The 22738-nt window shown below is 40.2% G+C and overlaps 1 protein-coding gene across 7 annotated transcripts in view; it reads left to right on the top strand.

The window, feature by feature from the left end:
- KDM4C (lysine demethylase 4C) overlaps positions 1 to 22738 on the top strand; it is a 416591-nt gene that overhangs the window by 328122 nt on the left and 65731 nt on the right. The gene's annotated exons all lie outside the window — the stretch shown is intronic.

Here is a 22738-nt window from a genome sequence, read left to right as displayed (position 1 = left end):
CATTTAAGAACTGAAGGTGATTAGGTGTAGCTAAGAAGAAGCCAGGGACAGTGAGGGGGAGTTACACAGATTAAGGGAGTGGTATATTCAAGGTCCCTGAAGCCGGAAGGAAGAGGGTCAGAGAAGAGAGAGAAGCCAGTGGGGCAGGAGCTGTGGAGGGCAGAGCTCTGAGCGGTGTGGTGAAGAGAGCCCTGTCTTTGGGGACTTCTTGGCCCTGGGTGTGTGACTTTGGCCAGGCTCATCTGCTTCAGGCCTCAGTTTCTTCATTTCTAAGATAAAGGATCCTTTCGGTTCTAAAATTCCCATTCCAGGATTTTTCTTACCTTTTCCTTTCCTGGTTCCAAAAGAGCCAATGAGGCTGTGTTGAAAGTTGTTTCGAATAAAGTCTAGTTGTTTAGAGAGAACTAAGGGGAACAACCAAAAAGGGAGGTGGGGGGTAGGCTCTTTCCGGTCCGATGCTTAACCTGACTTTTACACTGTAAAATGTGGACTCCTGGTGGCTGACCCTCCAGCAGCTCCAGGTCCTCGGATGACATTTAGTTTTGTCTGAAGATGGCATCATAGTGAAAGCTCCTGCTAGAGACAGACAGGCAGAACTTAGGGTTATGGTCCCACTTCCTCCTCTGCTCATAGGAGTGTGGGCTTAAACACTTTTTTTCTGTTGTATTTTTCCTCTCAGACTGCATGGTGAGATAATTTTAGCATTTATAGAAAATGTACTCCCCACCGGGCTTATACATTAACCCCTCCTGAAGTGAATAGGGCATGCAGTGGAGGAACTTGGGTTTTTTTTCTCTTTTTCTTTCTTTTAATACTTTTCATTTAGAAACATTATTCACATTTAGTACATTTGAACCCAAGAACAAGCAGAAAAGTTTTAAAAACTTGTAGATATTTTTTCCTGTGTTTCAGAACTCCACTGGCCCTAATTGTGAATTTCTGAATTCGGTTGCACAGGATTTTTGGTTGTGTGTCCTCTTACATACATTGATTGCTGCAACCCTGGCGTCAGAGTAGTTATCACTCTGTTGAGTAAATATGCCTCTGTCACAGATGGGAACAATTTCATCCACAATCTGTGCTGTGTTTCTCAGTGGAAGTGAGGCTGGAGGAGACGGAGAAGTTGGTAGAAGGTACTTTGGAATAGGCTGCTATGAGAGAGACACTCACCCTACTTCTCAGCTCTGGTCCCTTCCTGAGCCAGCCTCCATGTGGCCCTGGGGAAGTAAAAACTGCTCTGGGCCCTGCCCTCTCAGCCCTCGCTCCTAACCAAGCTGCTGCAGGGTGCTCTTCACCTTGGATAACTCTATCGCTGTACCAGAAGACTCCTGGGATCATGAACTGCAAGATCACCTGGCAGGTGCCCACATCCCCACGTATCCTTTTTAAGAACATGCACAGGGATAATTCACACTTTAATTTGAAGTTGATCTGCTCCAGAGCAGACCTGTAGACCCTGCCACCTACACATCTGCTGAGTCTCCTGTCCTTCTTACAGCCCATCTCTTCCTTGTCTCCTGTCTGTCTCTTATCTTAAACTATGGTACTTCGCTTGTGTTGAGCGTATTTAGCACGCTCTGGCATGCTAAACAGAGGAATGATGTAGAACACTGGTCTTAGTAAATTTGATAAAGGAAATGAATGTAATGACTGGGTAACAAGGACTTATTTGCAAATCAGGTAGCTAGCTCCCTTTCTCTGCTTTTGACAAAACTGAAGGACTCCCCAGAGGAAGTCAGCTGATAGTGATGAATGCTAGCTAAGAAAGAGCTCATAAGAACTGAGAAACACTGCTGCAACAAAACTCCTCCAGTCCTATCCACTTATTAAGGTGAAATTTTTTAAAGAAAAATATAATTAAAAAATGACACTGGCCATGTATCACTAGCAGTGTGTGATATTCTCTGTATTTATACAAGCTAACTTAAGTCTTCATCTATAGACCTGGTTAGGAACTAAATATCCAATAAAATTTTACTTTTTTACTTTGGTAATTACCACATTGTAGTATATGTAGCTCTAATTAGCTATAAACTGAAAAAAAGTGTAATTATTCAATCAGATTTTTAAAATTTAAAGCCTATCATAGGAAATTTTTAAAAATTAAACTTCAATTAATATGCATTTTTTTCCTGCAGAATTATGGTGGAGTGGTCAATAAAAGGGTTTTGAACATAAATCTATCTTGTCTTCAGATAAAATTCTGTGGGGAAAGTAGAATAGAGGTAATATAAGTTTAAAGAAAATAAGTAATGCTATAAAATCTGTTCAGAAAGAGCCTGTTCTTTTATTTTTTAAAATGGTTGATGGAGGCATCAAATCACCATAGTATTTAGAGGTGTGCATTTTATTTCTAAATGTCAGTGTTTAATTCACAGATTTGTAACTTCCACAACTTAAAGTTACAATGAGAAATTTTTTGTATCTACTTAAAATTATGAAGGGGAGCACATAGATTTTCAAGAATTATTTGCTTCTAGTTCCAGAAGGATTTGGGAATATTACAGTGATTTCCTTCTCTGGCTTGGGAGTGTGTATGAAAAGTACAGGTTTCTGGGTTCTTTTTCAGACCTATGAATTGGAAGATCCAGTTGTAGGGAGGATGGGCCCATATTTTTCACACAATCCCCTGATTCCCAGTGATGCTGGTGCAGCCAATCCCAGGACCAGTGTTTGGCGCCTGTGTCCACTTGCTTTTACTTCCATGCCCGAAGCCCCTGGCCTGTCCTTGGAGGGACTCCTGAAGCTGTGGAAGCGGAGCAGTGGCAGGCACTCAGGTGGGAGGGAACCACGAAGCTAGAAGTTCCTGGGTGTCAGCCATGGAATGGGGACCTAGAACCAAGGCCGTTCTGTCTGTTCACTTTCAGGGATGGTTCACATTGTCTTCTTAAATCACCTTTGCCTAGCTCATCCTAAGGTGTGCCACTTTTGAGCCCTCTTTAAGAGTTTTCAGTGCTTTATTGCAATTTTCTAGATTCGTTAAGCAGAATTAATATTGGCCCCACATCTACCTGGTATCAGTGAAAATCTATTTGACTTAACAAAATTTGAGTCCATCAAAATGTCAGAAGCAGTCAGTGATTTCTAGCCATTCTTCTGGATCTTTTGATTGTTAAAAAAAAAAAGTCCCTCAGAATATGAAATGTGGCTATTAGGCAGTATGGACTATTTCAAAGGGTTTGACTTAATGCACTGAATTTGCTACACATTGCTAGGGTTGCATTGTCTTTCTCTAGCCTTTCTTCTATGTGAGAAATTTGTTGCCACTTCCTGTGTCTCAGCAAGATAAATGAACTAATTTAAAATATTTTCCACGCCTCATCTGTCCACTCCACAAGCTGTCAATGAGTTTGGATTGGGAGTTTGTGTGCCAGCAGTTCTCAGCTGGGAGGACTGTTATTGTGAAAAAAGAATGTCGTTTCCATAGCAGCTTGGAACGCCTTTGCAAGTGTGCTTTCACATTCTTGCAGGAAGGATAAGAAGATACATGTGAGCTTCCTAAAGCTCATCTGCTTGACTTAAATGAAGTCATTATTATTGTTATTATAATAGAAGAGGTGGCAGAAATTTTCCAAGAATTAATGAAGGGGAAACAATTTGACGTGAGTTAAAAACCAAAACAAAAAGGAAAAAGAAAAATATTGGAGTTGTTAAAATTTCAGATTATAAAAATTAAAGTGGGGAAAAATTACTATTTTTCTTCAGAATAATGTTTCTAATTTAACATACTTTATTCTGTGGGTTGAATAACTTAAAAAATATCATGGCCCCTTCACAAAGTTTATTATTTTTTATAGTCCCTGGAATTCATCATATATTCCTTTGTAACACATTTAAAGAAAAAATCATATTCAGAGCATCATAGTTGCTCTTTAAGGCATTTTTCATCCTCTTTTGCATCAGGATCGAGTTCTTCACAGTATTTACAGAGTGGTATTTGTAGAGGAGGTAGAGTGAAAGAAGTGATAAGTTGGAAAGAATTTTTACAGTTTCTGAGATAGTACAGACAGGTTCCTTTTGGATTTTCTAAACTTTTTTCTTACTTAATAATACATTTTAATGAGTCTTTGGGGGAAGTCATAACTTTGCTACATTGCTTATCTCTGCCGTCCGCTCACATGACACAATACTCTTGTGAGGTATAATATTAAAATCTTCTCTGGCTAAAAGTGGATTTTGGCTTTTAGCCTAACACTGAGCAAATAACCTTTCCAGTCCAAGTTAAATGCTCCCATAAGCTCCTTAAAACCAAATTTTCCTTGTTGAAATAAAGTTAGCTAATATAATTCCCAAAGGGTAGGATATGGAAGCTATTTAAATGAGACTTTAAAAAAAAATGCTTCCCATGTTTTGCTGGCTTGGTCTTTCTTTTGCTAATATTTGATGGGTGCTTCTTTGCTAGGTTTGAAGTGAGAGGTCAGAATTCTCATAAGGGAGTTTGCTGGTCCATCACATGGGTTCATTTCCTTAGTTTGAACCGTGGCTTAAAGCAGAATGCAGCTGCCATCACCAGTATGCCTTCACTGGGTAATCACTGCAGAAACTCTGTCATGCCCCATCTTTGTACTTGATAGTGACCCCATTATTGACCAGAACTCTAAATCTCCAGCTCCCTTGTAGCACAAGGCCAGGCTTTCTATGGTTTCCCCAGTAGGTCAGCCCCAAGGTAGATGAAAATTTGATAGATGTACTTATAACCTCTGGAGTTTTCTGTAGGAACTTGACAAGTAGATTCTTTCTACTAAATATTTTAACACACAGCCTTTAAAATGACATTTACCTCTTCTTAGGACCATTTTTTGACAGTGGCATGTAGTATTTTTATTTTTATTTTATTTGAAAACATCATTTGGGGTTTTATAGAAAAAAAAATTTATCTCCACAGCGTGTTATCAGCAGAAAGGATAGTCATTCTTGGATGGATGGAAGGTTTACTGGTGGAAAGATTCAAGAAGCTATTTTGTGATAAAGGATTTCTTTGCATTTTTCCTCTAGTCAAGTAAATTGCTTGTGGGTTCTTGCTAGGAAAAAATAATTCCTCGGTGCTGCTTTTAATTTGATCAGGTTTAAAATGTTTTCAGAAGAGTTAAGCTTTCTTTGCATTAATGTCTGGTGAGGTCAAATGGAGAATGGCTTTGGAAAGGACTTTCTTATGGTGTTCTCTTCAACCGTACCACAGGAGGGTCAGTACAGTGGACCATTTTCATTTGACTTTGAGATGTGTGGTGTGTCCACTTTCCCCCGACAGATAATAAGTTCCTAAGTATATTTTTCTCTGACTTAGTGGTAAAGGGTTCATGTTTCCTTTGATTCATATCCAGTGTGCCCTACTGTCACTTCCAAAAAAATAGGCACACACCATAATATTAACCCAGCATCATGATTTTATATGGCTGCTGATAACTACACTTGACCTGCAAGGGAAAGAATTAACAGTACCTCTTCTTCCTATTCATTAGGTAAAAGTTTGCAAGATAAGCTATAATTCTGGTAGGACATAGAAGCATTTTTACGAAGAGGTGGGCTGAGTTGTAAAAAGACTGTCATTGAGCTTGATAGCTCTCCTGCTTGGGGGCTCTGTTTTTAGTCTCATCCTCTGCTGAGTTCGTGAATATTTCAAGGGAACCTGAACAGGTGACTCTTCCCTGGGGGTCTTGGGTAGTTTTCAATGGAAACATGCAGTTTGTCACTTTCGTTGGGATGGTTTTAACCCAATGTAAGTCCAAAGTAGAGATCAGAATTCACTTAAGAGGAATAGGGAAGTCTAGCAATAGAATAGAATGAATTTCCTACCCCTCTGATGCAGATGTTGTTGAGTTCTGTTTGTTTTCCTAAAAAATGTAAGATCATTTAAAAAAAAGTTTTCCCTCAGGAAGAAATATATGCTCCCTGTATTTGAAGAAGGGTCTGTGAGTCTAGATGTCTAGTTTCTTATATTTTGGTGACTGCTGAACAGATACATGATTTAAAAAACTGTTGACTAAACATGGCTGTTGCAGGAAAAAAAATGAAGAAAATACTTCAAGTCCTGGATGAAAACCCTCGATCTTGTAAGATGATTCTGTGCCCCCCACCCCATAAATCTGAAAAGCCCCTTCTGGTGGTAAAGAGTTAAGCTGTGGTCATCACACTTACCATTGAAATGGGAAGCCAGGATTGAAGAATCAACATGTTGTTTCACAACTGGGACAGCATTGGCAGCAGAATACAGTCGCGTGGTGCTGTGAGAGGCTGAGCAGGGAACTCGGTACAGACTGGCTTGAGAACAGTTGTTGATGTTTGTCCTGACACAGGGCTGAGCCACAGCCTCAGCAAATGGTGCTACATCTTCTGTGGCGATTTGTTTAAAAATCACTCTTTTTGTTCCTCAGTGGTGTAATCCCCTGATCACTGGTGTGATCTGCTTTTCTGCCTGTTTGCATCACACATTCATGCTTTTGTGCCTTTTGCTGTGGGAACCTGGAAAGGAACTGATACATTATCACATTCTACTATTTCTTTTTTCTTCCCCCCCCTCATCTTTTAAAGGGAGTAACAATGGCCATGTTACAAAGCCTTTTGTGTTCAGAGAGCACTTTTGTCCCCATTACCCCTTAAGTCCCACAATAATCCTGTGAAACACAGCTGTAGAAACAGGCTCAGAGACACGTGGGAACTCACCTAGGTATCCTGTCTCCTAGTGGGGGAACTGGAGCTCAAACTGCAGTCTCCCTTAGTGCCTCTCCTCTCACAGGGAGCAGGACGGGTGTGAGCCTGAAACGAGCCCCAAATCTTACCTTTAGTACAAGAAAACTAGAGGCCTTGAACTATTCTTTGTGCTTCCTCATTTTGCATTAATTTGACAAGAGTCATTTGAAGGGGGTTCCAAAGAATAAATTTTTTTTTCTTTTTAATAATTTACCTTTGGAAAGCACCGCTTTGGTCTCAAAACTGTAGCACTGTAATTTATGTGTATATGAAGTGAAGTGAAGTGAAGTCGCTCAGTCGTGTCTGACTCTTTGCGACTCCATGGACTGTAGCCTACCAGGCTCCTCCCTCCATGGGATTCTCCAGGCAAGAGTACTGGAGTGGGTTGCCATTTCCTTCTCCAGGGGATCTTCTCGACCGAGGGATTGAACCCAGGTCTCCTGAATTCCAGGCAGATCTTTAACCTCTGAGCTACCAGGGAAGCCCATTATGTGTATATACCATTAGACAAAAGTGGTTTATCTTTTACTCCCTGAAGCTCGATGGGATCTTGTTGCATGGAGCAGTGGAGGAGCTCTCTCTTCATCAAAGGAAGGAAATGGAGGTATGAATTTCAGGATGAACTGGATCATCCTCATCTTTTAAAAAAGTAACATGAGTGATAGAAGATGGCCACACTTTGGTTTTACGATTGCCAGGGAGCCATAATAGAAGCAGTAAGTGTCTCAGAGTTCTTTCACACATCTGCTTTGGTAATTCACTGTTTCTGTTTGAAAGGATCTCACAGAAATGGAATTTTTTAAATATTGAGAAAATTCCATTAAGAAATAGAGGGAGAATGAAAAGCTCATTATAAAAGCCATGCCAAGAATAAGCAAGATGTGGCCCACATCTGAAAAATGTTTACTTTGAATTGCAATGTACTTTTCAGAGTACATTCAAGTTAACATTCAAGTTAATGTTCCCACACTCTGGTTGAAGAGTTAATTGCTGGGCTGGTCTAATACCTGTTTGAATTTGTTCGGCCAATTTTTCATGACAAAACCATTGTAGATAATGTAGATAAGGTATTGTTATTTTCATGAAGACAGTCTGCATGAGTAGAATTACTTTATTCCTCTTGCAGCTGTACACCTTTTGTGACCCATTCATGGTTAGTTGCAGAGACAGGGGAGCTGAAGGTCGTACACAGTGTCACAGTGTCTTTGGTTCACTGTGGGAGCAAATCTGCCAGTTCTGATTTGGAAATGTTAGCAGACAAAAAGTTGAACTCTTTTTCCTATTATTAATTTTTATTACTGTAAAAACAGTAAAACAACAACAACAACAAAAAGTTAGGATTCCAATCATTACGATGTTTCCCATTTTTGCTTATTCACTGAAATATGTGGTGATTATAATCACTGTGCTCATTCATGATGATTTGGGGTATTTTTAATTGTTCTGGGTCAAGGGTCCTTAACTCTTGTTTCTTGGGCTTTTTTGGCAGTTTTTGGTAAAGATTGTGGATATTTCTTCAGAAAAATGTTTTAAAATATTAAAAATACGTAGGATTTTAGAGTAAACAATAATATTGAAGTACACATTAAAATATTTTCAAAGTTTGTAATATGATAATGTAATTTTTTTTAATCAGTGCAATAAATAATAAGATGTGGCAAATCTGTAGTTATATAGTGTCAAAATGACTGTGAGCATCAGTATTTTGATATTGAAGATGAAGGGGCAGACAGGGCAGTTGAGGAACTTTATGCCTTGTGGTCCCTGCTATCTGGGTGAAGGAGGAGGCTCAGTTGTCTTTAGACTGTGAAGCTTTGGGCTGGGGTTCAAGAGTAGTAAGGTTTGGGAACAGATGGAGTAGGCTTGCTTGGCTCTTACTGTGTCCTGGGGACTGAGAGATCTTTTGTATATGTTACTCCTTTGAACCTTGAGCATGGCTTCATGAGGAGTGGTGGTTGTCCCTTTTACTCAAGCAGTAAAACAGCTAAGCTTGAAGAGATTACTCACAAATAGGTCACTGGAAAAGATATTGACCATTTACTAGTCCTCAGAGTAAGTCTGGGCTTCTCTGGTGCCTCAGACGGTAAAGAACCCGCTTATAATGCAGGAGACCCGGGTTTGATCCCTGAGTCAGGAGCATCTCCTGGAGAAAGGAATGGCACCCACTCTAATATTCTTTCCTAGAGAATTTCATAGGTAGAGGAGCCTGGTGGGCTACAGACCATGGGATCTCAAAGGTCAGACATGACTGTGCGACTGACACTTTAGAGGAAGTCTATCTAAATAATCCAGAAGCAATATCCTGGTTAGTAAATCAGTACGAGGCCACAGTGGGTGCAAGGTTAGGATTCAGTCCTAAACCTTTGACCAGAGCCTGTTTTACTGCCTTTTGTCAATTATTCCTTCAACTGACCACTTGAGATTGAAACCCCACATTTATCTCATCACTGCGAGGCAATTTCTCATCCAGAAGCAGAAGAGATGGGCGCTGGAGGGACAGTGTTCACACAGAGGTCTGTACCCTGACCCAGCTCTTTTCAGAGCTGCAGTTTTCCACACCAGAGAGGGAGAGGGTCTTTCTCAGAAAGACCACCTGTGACACGTCTACTCCACGTTGACCTAATAGCTTTTCATCATCACTTCCCTCCTCAGTTTTATTTGGACACATGGTTCCGGGGTATTTTAACTTAAGCGTAAATTTTCTCACTGTTGTCTGCTGCTGCTATAATTGAAAGACTAGAGGCAAAGAGGTTGGGGCAGGCCACAGACAGAACAGTTCTTGGGTGACAGTTCCTAACAAGGGTCAGATGTGTTCAGGGGTGTTGGGGCAGCTTCTGGTGTTCAGGGCAGAAAGCATACCCCAGCGTCTTGCCTTGTGTAATGATCAAAGAAAAATCATGAGATCTCTTTATTTTTCCTTTTCCCAACCATTGAAATAAGTACCATTCACCAAGATAAGTATATTCAGCAGGAGTATAGATAAATGTTCATTTAAACTGTTAAAAAAGTGCCTGTGGGAAGTCAGATGAGAGAGGCAATTGAAACATGGCTTGTGGGACCCAATTCCTTCATTGCAGATTAGTGAATGGAAGATGACTTTACTGGTTCCTCTCAGACCTCACCAGTGAACACAATTTCAGTAAATATACAGAGAAACAGGCATTTCAGAAACATACACACACCTCTCTCACAAAAACCTTGAACAAAACAACCCTGCAACCTTTCATAGTGTTGAATGTTTACACTGTCTCAAAACAAATATTGCTGAGGATAATTAGTCTTTATCTTTGATTTAGGGTTTTTTTTTTTTTTCCTGTCAGATATCTTTAGGCCTTCAGGCTCAGGGCCAGAAATAAATAGAAAATACGTCCTAGTCCTTGATTTGATAATGCCAATAGCAAGTCATATCTGATATTCATAATAAATAAAGTTTTTTTTTTTTGTCTGTCCTTGAAACAGCAGGAAGCTTGTAAAAACCAGCCTTCCTAAATTATATCAAACAGGAAATTTGTGTTTTCTTTTTAGATTTAACACGGAGAAATAAATGATTAATTTATTACCATTTCCAACATTAATTCAGGGTGAAGATTCTCCTAAGTCACAGGCAACCTCACAAATTTGTGTAGATTTATAGGGTGGGGAGGACACATTAGTGACTAAGCAGGACCCCGTTGTACCAGAAAGAGCAGTGCTTTTTTTTTAAAGGATATAATTCAGTAATTTTGAGTTCAATTAAATGCTTTATTCGAGGAGAGTAAGAATTCCTGTCTGATCTCTTGTAAACAATAATTTCAAATAATGAAATTTCCTCTAGGAAACAGGTGCTCTTTCATATTAACATGAAAATAAATAGAAATGCAAATACGGAAGTACTTACACAATGTTGATTTTGTGGTTTAGGAGGCTTGCTTTCCCCTCCCGTCGGCTGAAAGATGTTTAGTGACAATAAGTACTCAGAATAAGATTTGTTCTAAAGCTCTTTATATGCTATAATTGTATGCCCTCTTTGCCCTTTAAATCTGAAATAAACTTGAAGTATGAGCTCAAACAGACTGTTAGAGAAGTAGCAATGATAAGTGATTGATTTTTCTCAGCATAAATAACATTGCCTATTCTGTGATTCAGCAAATGCTGCTTTAGTATACTATCAGTGAAGTGCCTCTTTCAACATGAGATTGTGATGTTACCTTTAATATTTAATTTACTTGCAATGCTGCTTATAGGTCTGGCTTTTCTGCACCGCCCAGGTAGTAAGTGCAGAGGGAAAGCTGTGTTTTCTGCTGCAGGGGTGGTGGGAAAAGGGCAGGAGACCTTCAGGGACATGACTTCTCATCCCTCCACTTCAGTTTGTTCGGGCCATGTTATTTTGTCATTCTTGTGACTAGCCCTTGTGCCTGTGCTGAGCTAGATTCAAAACCAGGTCTGTCTGACTTGCTGGTGTGTGCTTCTAATTACTGTGAAATACTGTCCACATAGGGAAGACAGGAGAGTGTGGTGTCTGGTCAAGGCACTTGCCAGATTTAGTCTGTGTGCATGCCAGGGGCCCTTGATAACAAGACGAGTAGGATTTGTCCAATCCCCAATGAGCAAAAGATGGATGAATAGTCATGCCTGGGCAACAGGCATTCTTAATGCCCAGGGTTGTTCAGACTTCCTGGGTGGGCTGGTCTGGAGACTTGCTTGGTTGCTAAAGCCACACAGAGAACTGTAAAAAATAGTAGTAGACCTATTTTCCATCTAAAAAGTAGCTTCCACTACTAAGCCACAATCATTCTCTCACCTTGGCAAGTAACAGTGCAGTTTATATCAGGGTACCGTCCAAGACCCTCCGAGATTGTGCCTTTCCAGCCTGTCATCCTTTAGCTGTGCTCACACTTCTCAACTCAGTTTTGCTTCATAGTCTCCCCGCCTCTTAGCTTTGTGACATTTGTCTAGAACATCCTCCCCTCTTCTCCATCCCACCGCATGTGGACTGGCTGAAACCTGCTGGTCTTTCAAGGCGAGCTCAAAGTCCACCCGCTCTTGCTGACTCCTCCAGTTCTCTGAAACCCACTGGACAGTTTCTCAGAGCCACGTGGGGGACACCATGTCTCCACTGCCACTGCAGGCTCAGCCAGCATGCAGCACGTCCTCCACACCTCCAAGACAGCATCTGACCTACTGCAGGAGCATTGCACTGAGCCTCTGAAATTAATTACAGGGAACTTCTCACTTGGGAGAAACCCACTTTGTACTTTGTTACAAGTTTCCAGGAGTTAACCTGAGGAACTGATCCAGTGGTGCCTGGACTTTGTGACTTGTGGCCATCAGTTGAGAGTGGTGCACACAGCTGTCTGAGCATCCTGCCACCTGGCCTGAGCCATCCAAGTGGAATCGTACCTCCTCCCTTGTCCTGTGTTTGTATACCTCTGTGGCTGTGAAGTTCCTCCTCCATGACACCTTTTTCTTAGTAGGAGTGTTGTGAAGGGCAGGGGTGCAGGTAGCTAACTGCTCAGGTGCACATGCCGGCCTCTCCTTTGTTCTGCTAGTCCAGCCATGTCTCCTTCCAGTCTCCTTCCATGTCTCCTTCATCTTGCTTATTTTGATGACCATGGCAATACTTTTGCCCAGTTCTTTTTAAAAAACTTTTAATTTTGTATTAGGATATAGCCAATTAACAATGCTGTAATAGTTTCAGGTGAACAGTGAAGGGACTCAGCCATACATATACATGTATCCATTCTCCCCCCAGACTCCCCTTCCATACAAGATGTCACTTAACATTGAATAGAGCTCCCTATGCTGTACAGTAGGTCCTTGTTAGTTATCCATTTTAAATATAGCAGTATGTACATGTCCATCCCAAACTCACTCACTATCCCTTCTCCCATCCTTCCCTTTGGCAACCATAAATTTGTTCTATAACTCTGTCACTAAAGAGAGAAGAACTAAAGAGCCTCTTGATAAGAGTGAAAGAGGAGAGTGAAAAAGTTGGCTTAAAGCTCAGCATTCAGAAAACAAAGATCATGGCATCCAGCCCCTTCACTTCGTGGTAAATAGATGGAGAAACAGTGGAAACAGTGGCTGACTGTATTTTGGGGGGCTCCAAAATCACTGCAGATGGTGATTGCAGCCATGAAATTAAAAGACGCTTACTCCTTGGAAGAAACGTTATGACCAACCTAGAAAAACAGCATATTAAAAAGCAGAGACATTACTTTGCCAACAAAAGTCCGTCTAGTCAAGGCTATGGTTTTTCTAGTAGTCATGTATGGATGTGAGAGTTGGACTGTAAAGAAAGCTGAGCACCAAAGAATTGATGCTTTTGAACTGTGGTGTTGGAGAAGACTCTTGAGAATCCCTTGGATGGCAGGGAGAGCCAACCAGTCCATCCTAAAGATCAATCCTGAGTGTTCATTGGAAGGACTGATGTTGAAGCCGAAACTCCAATACTTTGGCCACCTGATGTGAAGAGCTGACTCATTTGAAAAGACCCTGATGCTGGGAAAGATTGACGGTGGGAGGAGAAGGGGATGACAGAGGATGAGATAGTTGGATGGCATCACCGACTCAATGGACATGAGTTTGAGTAAACTCCAGGAGTTAGTGATGGACAGGGAGGCCTGGCTTGCTGCGGTCCATGGGGTCACAAAGAGTTGGACATGACTGAGCGACTGAACTGAACTGAACTCTATCACAGCTCTTTTTGTATGCCAAATTAAGCTTCTTGAATACTCAGAGCACATTTTTTTCATTTATGTACCTGCTTTTGCATTTTTCAGAATGCTTTTTATATGGAAGATATTTAATAGATATTGAGATAGCTAAAAGAATGAACTGGCATGTTATATATAATGAGAAAGTATGACAAGGCTGTCTGTTTAACCTATACACTGAGCACATCATGAGAAATGCCGAGCTAGATGAGTTACAAGCTGAAATCAAGATAGGCGGGAGAAACATCAACATCCTCAGATATGTGGGTGATACCACTCTAATGGCAGAAAGCAAAAGATCAGCTAAAGAACCTATAGATGAAGGTGAGGGAGGAGAGCTTAAGGCCAAATAGTAAAAAAAAAAAAAAAAAACTAAGATCATGGCACCTGGCCCCATTACTGCATGACAAATAGAAGGGGAAAAGTGACAGAAGTAGTGACAGATTTCTTTCACTTGGGCTCTAAAATCACTGTGGATGGTGACTGCAGGCATGAAATTAGAAGATGAATCCTTGGCAAGAAAGTGATGACGAACTTAGTGTGTTGAAAAGGTCCATATAGTCAAGGCTATGATCTTCTCACTGGTCACGTATGTTTGTGAGAACTGGAGAGAACTGGACCATAAAGAAGGCGGAACACAAAGAATTGATGCCTTCAAACTGTGGTGCTGCAGAAGACTCCTGAGAGTCCCTTGGACAGCAAGGAGATCAAACCAGTCAATCTTAAGGGAGTTGAGCCCTGAATATTCACTGGAAGGACTGATGCTAAAGCTGAAGCTCCAATATTTTGGTCATCTGATACGAACAGACAGCTCATTGGAAAAGTCCGTGATGCTGGGAAAGATTGGGAGCAGAAAGAGAAGAGGATGTCAGAGGATGAGATGGCTGGATGGCATCACCAATGCAGTGAATGTGAACTTGGGCAAACTCTGGGAGATGGTGAGGGACAAGGAGGCCTGGTATGCTGCAGTCCATGGGGTCGCAAAGAGTTGGACATGACTGGGTGACTGGACAACAGCACCTACAGTATAATAAGGAAACAATCCTTCATTTAATCAGTGGATCTTTATTGAGCACTTACTATGTGCAGTGTTCTAGGACTGGGCTTAAAAGATGCTTCTGAAAAATTCCTGTTTAGTGATCTTTGGTGTTTCTGCTGATCCAAAATTTAAAAAAAAAAAAAAAAAAGTGTGACTGGGCTGTTGACATAATACTTTTCAAGAGTCATCTGTTAGTTTGTCAGTTTGTATCTGAACTGCTGTGGCCTTTCCAGTTGTAGAATCCTTTTGTGATTCTTATTTAATGTTTCCTGGGGCCAACAATGCCTCCCTTGCTTATTTTCAGTGAGTGTAGCCTCTGTCTGATCCCCGCCACCTCTGCCTGCTTTTCTTAGCTCCATCTCTTGGCCTGGCGAACTCACCCTCTGTCCTTTCTCCTCTTGCCTGCTCTTGCCTTTTTCTTAGCATCTCACTTTTTGTGGGGTGAATCTCAACAAACTAAAAGCAGTGAGATAAATGGCTTCTGATACATATCATAAATAAGGATTTAATTCAACACACTTGACAAATTGTGAGCCGTTTATTTTAATGTTCCAAACTTGAAGAGTAGAAATAACTTTTCTTGATTGGGTTGTGGAGAGGCAGAGTAGTCGCCATGTTATGAGCTGATGCACGAGTATTCAGAATTGAGTTTTACTGTATCATTTCATGATGTCTGCCGGTTGTATTAATAACATCCTTAGACTGCTGAAAGCAGAACAATTCTGTCTGGCCCGAGTGGCATGAGACTGCATATGAATTGCTGCCCCTCACTTTAGCAGCCCACACCTGCAGTGTGAGTTCACTGTGGAGACCTCGGTTTTCAACCTTCCCCACTCCTTCCTTCCCCAACCACTCTTTAGTTCTCTGGGTAAACTGATTTCTCTCAGTAACAATCTACTCCTCTCTCTGCCCCTTCTGAATCTTGCTTTCATATGACAGTTCTTACATTCTGCTTTTCCTTCTGCTTGAGTTGTTTACTTGTCTGTCTCCTTCTCTGGGTTGCAAGCTCCTTGCTGTAGATCTTAGGCTTCATTATACAGTGTTCCCCCAGTGCTGGCCATTATTGGCACATGAGTGATTGACTTAATGAGTACTAATGAGCAGACCATACATTTTACAGGTAGAATAAAAAGAAAAGAAAGTTTCTGTTTTAAAATACATATGTAAGGATGTGGAGTACAATCAAAGTTTCAACCTCAGTCCTCTGACTTGCCTGCAACAATAGTGATATCCATTGAGTCCAACTTGATTCCCTGTTGGGACTGGAAATGTTAGCTTGCCGTGGAGTTACCTGGCAAAAGTATCTTTGGAAAGGAAAAGAAAAAAGAAATTAGGTAATATCAGCTTGTTACTTGCCTGATTAGGAAATACTAATTAAAAGTACTTGTGCCTCTTTTGGAGGCTTATTTATGGAAGCAAAAGGATCACAAAGTTGACAAAACAACAGTGAAATCATTACAAATCAGATTAAAAAAGAAAAGGGAAGAGGATGTGCTTTGAACCTCTAACTCCTTCACAGCTCATCATTTTTTGATGCCCTTTGCCAGGATGTGCGCGCTAAGAATCTAATGATACACAAAGCCTCATTGCCAGATACTTCATTAATTCCTCAACCCATTAGGAGCCTTAATAGCCTATGCCATTGGAATAAGTATGGAAATCCTGTCCCCCAAGAAAGTACAGTCCTCTATAAATCATACTCGCCTGAGGATTCTCTCAGCCCTTGACACAGCAGAATAGATGAAAAAATATTGTACCTCCTGAATTTCCTTATACTAGAGGCTCTCGGAATAATCGGCACCCCTTAACCCTTTAACCCTCCAACCCAGTGTGTGATCCCTGGGTCAGCAGCATCAGTATCAGTGGCAACTTGTCAGAAATGCAAATTCAGTACCCCCAGCCCAGATACACTGAAACTCTGAGGGTAGGGCCCATGATCTGTGTTTTAGGCAGGCCTCTCAGTGATTCTGAAGTCCTCTGACATTTCTGGTGGCATAGTTATATGTAGAATCTTTTTTCGCTGATGAAGAAACAGGTGAGCAAGTTTATAACTTGATCAAAATGTACTTGCTTAGATTTAGTTGAATTCAACAAACACTGAGCAGCTCTTATGCCCCAGACATCCCTTCTAGAAAACCGTAAAGGTGGATGACACCTTATCATTGTCACTCTGTAGGGTCCTCTGTGTCAGCACTTTCCTGCTATGCTGTGTTGGTCTCCCTTGGACATTAGCACCTCCTCCGCTTGTTCAGGAGCACCCCAAGTGATGGCCCTCTAGGCTGCATCATTGAATTTCTCAAACCTCTTATTAATTGTTTTCCAGAAATTGGCTCCTCATTCCTTTCCCAGTGGGTCACTGCCACCTCAAAGAGGAACTGCAGGAAGAATGGCCCTGTCTTTCCAAACCTTCTGTGCTTTTAAGTGCCCAGCAATCTTACGGTTCACAAGTTCTCTTCAGTCCCCATCCCTCTAGAGATTGGTGTCACCTCGTCCTTCTTCTATTTTAAGACTTAAGCAGATGATAGAGAAGTTCTTTCCCACAGCAGACAGTGTCCAGCCCTGGCCTTGTGTGAGTAGCTCTGTTTAAAGGAGGATATAGAATCTCTGTCAACAAAGGATAAGAGTAAAAACACTTACATTTAGCTTCCTCTTAATAGCCACTTGGCTATAGTCCAAGTCCTTATCATCCTGTGGTTTCATAACAGTATCTTTCTCCACCAGTCTGTTCTTTATCCACCTTGCTGTTAGATCCATGAAGTTGCTCAGTCGTATCCAACTCTTTGTGACCCCATGGACTGTAGCCCACCAGGCTCCTCCATCCATGGGATTTTCTAGGCAAGAATACTGGAGTGGGTTGCCATTTCCTTCTCCAGGGGATCTTCCTGACCCGGGGATCGAACCCAGGTCTCCTGCATTGCGGGAAGACGCTTTACCATCTGAGCCACCAGGGAATCAAATAATAATTCTGTCATTTCACAGCTCACTTCAAATATGTGCCTGTGGCTTATTGTAGGGGTCAGATACTAGGGCCTGTGCTTGTTGTAAATAAAATTTTATTGGAACACGACCATGCCCATCAGTTCAGTTCAGTTGCTCAGTCTTGTCCTATTCTTTGTGACCCCATGAACCGCAGCACGACCATGCCCATCATTTGTGGATTATCTGTGTCTGCTTTTACACTGCAGCTGACCCTTGAACAACATGGGTTTAAACTGCGTAGTCCATGTATCTGTGGATTTTTTTTCAGTACATGTATTGTAAAAGTTTTTGGAGATTTGCATCAATTTGAAAAAACTTGCAGATGAACCACGTAGTTTAAAAATATGGGAAAAAATTAAGGAAATGTTAGGTATGTCATGAATGCATAAACTATCACAGATACTAGTAGATACTAGTCGATTTTATCATTTATTACCATTAAATATACAGAAATCTATTATAAAAAGTTAAAACTTTTCCTGTGTTACACAAACACAGACCAGACAAACCCCACCCATTACACTAGGGTGTCATAAAGCAATCATATTACTGCTTCTTCATTATTAATGCATGAATTATTATACTTGTAAATAAATTTGAATTTTTTAAACGTGTTTTAATTTTTGATGCCTAGTGTTAGTGATACGATTAACATCTACAGTGTTTCATATCATAGGAGACAATTTGGTGTAGATATTAACAAACAATTCCTCTTATTAACAGATGAGATAATCTTAAGTATGGATATACAGTACTGTAAACGTATTTTGTCTTCTTTATGAGTATTTTAATAATGTTTTCTCTAGTTTATTTTAAGAATATATAAACTTATAACGGAGAAGGCAATGGCACCCCACTCCAGTACTCTTGCCTGGAAAATCCCATGGACAGAGGAGCCTGGTAGGCTGTAGTCCATGGGGTCGCTAGAGTCGGACACGACTGAGCGACTTCACTTTCACTTTTCACTTTTCACTTTCATGCATTGGAGAAGGAAATGGCAACCCACTCCAGTGTTCTTGCCTGGAGAATCCCCGGGATGGGGAAGCCTGGTGGGCTGCCATCTATGGCGTCGCACAGAGTCGGACACGACTGAAGGGACTCAGCAGCAGAAACCTATAACATACCAGATAGGTGTTAATCAATTATTTACGTTATCATTAAGGCTTCGGTAAGTTATTATTAGTTCAGTTTAGGGTGAGTCAAAAGTTACTTGATTTTTGACTGTGCAGAGGTTGGGTTGGTGTCCCTAATCCCCATATCGTTCAGTTCAAGTACACAGTGCAGAGTTGAGTAGTTGCAGCTGACACTGGCACACAAGCCTAAAATATTTATCTGGCACTTTAAGAAAAAGTTCACTACCCTAGTCTATAAAATAAAATTTAGTTTGTTTACACTTAACGTACTGAATGATTGGGTTTAGTTCTGCGAATTTCCAGTGTGTTTTTTTCCTTTGCTTCCACCTGTTCTGTGTTTCTGTTTCTTTCTTTTTCATGTCTTTGTTTGAATTTATTATTTTTCCTTATTCTGTTTTTTTTCCCCCCACTTTTGGCTCTTTTAACCTTTTTCCAGTCAATTCAAGAACATTAGAACATTAAATGTTTATTTAACTTCATTTTTACCACTTCTGCCATACATGCTACAATTGTCATCTATTCAAATTCTCTTTGTATTTCAAACCCAGAGGACATTACTATTATTGTTTATAAAGTCCATATTCATTTAGATTTATCCACATATTTAGCTTCTTGGTTAATCTTTAGTTCTTCTTGCATACTTCTGATCCTTGACTGTGGGGGAAAAAATCTGTTTGCCCTAATGTTTGAAAGAAAATTAGGCTGGATGTAGACCTAATTTAATTTTCCTCTATAAATTGGAAAACATTGTTTCATTGTCTTTTAGCACTCACTGTTGCAGACTAGAGATCTGATGGTAATCTGATTTTTCTCTTTTATTCTTTGGAAGATTTGGGAATTTTCTCTCTTTATTTGGAAATCTAAGATGTGTTTAGGTTATTTAAAAAAATCAATCCTATTTGTTGGGTCTTTTTTCAGGTCACAATTTTTTCTGTTATTTTCTCTTTTTATTTTCATCTAGAATGCCTCTTAGAGAGACAGTAGAACATCTGGATCTCTTTTCCATACTCCTTAGCCTTTGTGTTTCATTTTCCTTCTTTTTGATCTTTTCTTCTGTGTTCTGTACAATCTCTGGGCTCCATCTTTCAGTTGCTAATTTGATCTTCATTGGAATCCATTCCAGAATTCGACACATCTTGTTTTTTTTAATATTTTTAATTTTAGAACTGTAACTTATTACTGTTTTTGTTTAGTTGATGCAATATAGTTTGGAATCTCTATCATAGTATGTCTATATCTCTCTTAACTAATCTTCTGTTTCCCATTACCTGATTCCTTAGGCCAACTTTTCTGTAAGTATAGCACTTCTTGTTCATGGCATTGTTTTCCTTCAAGTGTTTGTGATTTTTAAAGTATATGATTGTATTCTGGTTGCGTACTTTTTTTTCTATTAGCCCAAATGAGAATCCACTTGTCCTACTGGTGAATGATAGCTCAGCTCACAGTACTCGGGTTCAGATCAGATTGGTTTACTTCACCTACTGGTGATAAGTGGGGGCAGGGTGGACCATGGAGCTGGCTTGGCAGTGGGTCACTTGTCTTTTTTTTTTTTTTAACCCATTGGGAAAGATTTTAATTATTTATTTATTTTTTTAAATTTTATTTTATTTTTAAACTTTACATAATTGTATTAGTTTTGCCAAATATCAAAATGAATCCACCACAGGTTATTTTTAATAAATTTTAATTATTTGCTTTTACTCTTGGTATTGGCCTTGCCAGAACTGCCTCCACAGAGATACCTAGGAATAGTTTTTACTGAGGCTCTCGTTCCTGGAATTAAGTGCTCCATTTTTTGTTAGTTAGTGCTGTTGTGGTTTCATTCTTTTTCATATCTCTTTATTTATTTAGGGTTTGGGACTGGAGAGTTTATAGCAGGGGCTAAGTCCGCTATCTTGATCTAGTCAGCGTTGCATTTCTTTAAAGCCTTCTTCCTTCTGTTGCCCCCAAGCATACCCTCGTTGCACTGGTCATTCTAATTCCATATAGCATTTTATTTCTACTTCTTTCATAGTACTTAATTTTATTCTAATTTGCAACATTCTAGAAAGTGTCTTATGTGTCCTTTACCCTATTGAGTTAAATTCCATAGCCCAGCAGTGTAGGTGTCAAATTGCCACAGATGCTTCAGCCAGGGTGAAGCACAGTTGGTTTAGTAGCAAGCAATGAAACTGTGATGTTGGAGAAGACTCCTTGGACTGCAAGGAGATCAAACCAGTCAATCCTAAAAGAAATCAATCCTGAATATTCATTGGAAGGACTGATGCTGAAGCTGAAGTTCCAATACTTTGGCCACCTAATGCAAAGAACTGACTCATTAGAAAAAACCCTGATGCTGGGAAAGATTGAGGACAGGAGGCGAAGGGGACAACAGAGGACAAGATGGTTGGATGGCATCGCCGACTCAATGGGTATGAATTTGAGCAAGCTCCAGGAGATGGTGATGGACAGGGAAGCCTGGAGTGCTGCAGTCCATGGGGTCACAAACAGTCGGACACCACCGAGTGACTGAACAACAACAAAGGTGAAACTGGGGTTCGGAAGTACTATATAGCTGTTCTGCAACATACAAAATGGCTCCTCTACCAAGTTTTGCAGAATCCTCTGTCTCTGCAAGAACTTCGTTAATGTTTAGGTCAAATTTCCCAACTCCATGAAATAAACATCCTCTAAAGCATAGTATTACAATAGTCTGCAGTTGGGGTGACTTTCTAAGGATCATGGATCTATCCTTAGAAATCGCCCCATGCGGTCTTCCTGGAAAAGGAGGCATTTCCCTTACAAAATTCCAAGGATTGAGTTATTACTGAGCTTAAATGTATACTGTCTGTCTCCTTCCTTCTTTCTGGAGTTGCTGTTTATTCAGGAAGTTAACTGTAAAAGAGGCTGAGAAGCTTGGAGTTATCAATTCATTAATTAGCTAAGTCATAATACTCTTCCTTATTCTTGATTCTATCTAATTAGTAAAATAGGAAATAATTTCTCCTTTCATACATCTGTCAGTATCTGAGTTTATTCAAACACTGACCTCACTGTGGTATGATTAGGCTCTTAAAAGATTATCTGATTATGCCTGGGGTTTCTGATATGAGGTCTTGCTGCTTTACCTGTCATCATATTTTGAATGGTTGGAGTTGAGAAAAAAGATACCAGAATACTAAGAATTACCAGGAATATACTGAACCTAATACCAAGAATTTGCCAAAGAGATATCAAGATGTTAAATAATGCTTTTATTCACATTATAATGGGTCTTATTTTAGTTCTTTGGGAAGGTGAATCAAAATGACATGAAATAAAAGAAGAGATCCAGTTGGAGGCCATTATTACACTGGGCAAGACACCATGGACCAAGATCGTGGCAGTTGGTGTAGATGAGTAGAGTGAAATCAGAATAAGGTTAAGGTGCAGAATCTATAAGACTGAAGGTGCTGATCAGATGTGAGGGCGAAGAAGAGTTAGAAGTTTACCGCACACGGTTTGGTGCAAGTCGGTGATAAAATGTTACGGTCCTCTAAGGGCATTGAGCGCAAGTATCTCTTTTTGTCTCAGGAAGGAAAATGTACCTATAAAAGAAAAGTTGAGCTTTTTGATCATTCTGTTTCTTTTGGTTTCTGAACCTGATCCTACATTGTTCTACAACTCTTTTTTCCTAATTGTCAAGTATTAGTTCACAAATCTTGCATTTAGTGAAGCTATTTGATTTTATTCCATCTCTCATAACAAATGTACTGATAACGTTTAGGGCTAATTGTATGCAATTTAATTTTCAGATTGCGGTAATTATTATTGCTGTTTTTATTTCCATTCTTTCTTTCTCAGGCATAGTCAGCTATAGATACTCAACAAAATTATGCCCTTTGGGGTGATTTTCAATTTTCTCACTTTGGGAGGCATATTTTTGTTTCAGTCATGAAGGGTTCAGATTTGGATTATTAAACACTTGAGCCATAGTTTCCACATTGGCCCATTTAACACTTTACATTTCCTTGTAAATAGAAACCTTAGCCCATCTGTGTGCCATTTGGGTATTTTTGAAGACCTCATCTAATTTAGGACAATATGTGCCTGTTTGATGTACAGAAAAGCCTGCCATGCAGGCGGTAAAAGAGAAATAGCTTTAGTGTTCATGGATGACTTACAGGAGCAACCAGGGGGCCTTTCCCTCAGCTCTAAGCATGAAGAAGCATGTGCAGAAGGGCTTG

The sequence above is a fragment of the Bos javanicus genome, chromosome 8, assembly GCF_032452875.1.
Source record: "Bos javanicus breed banteng chromosome 8, ARS-OSU_banteng_1.0, whole genome shotgun sequence".
Lineage (NCBI taxonomy): Eukaryota > Metazoa > Chordata > Mammalia > Artiodactyla > Bovidae > Bos > Bos javanicus.
Note: the sequence above shows the minus strand (reverse complement) of the source record. Positions and strands in the feature narration are given on the sequence as shown.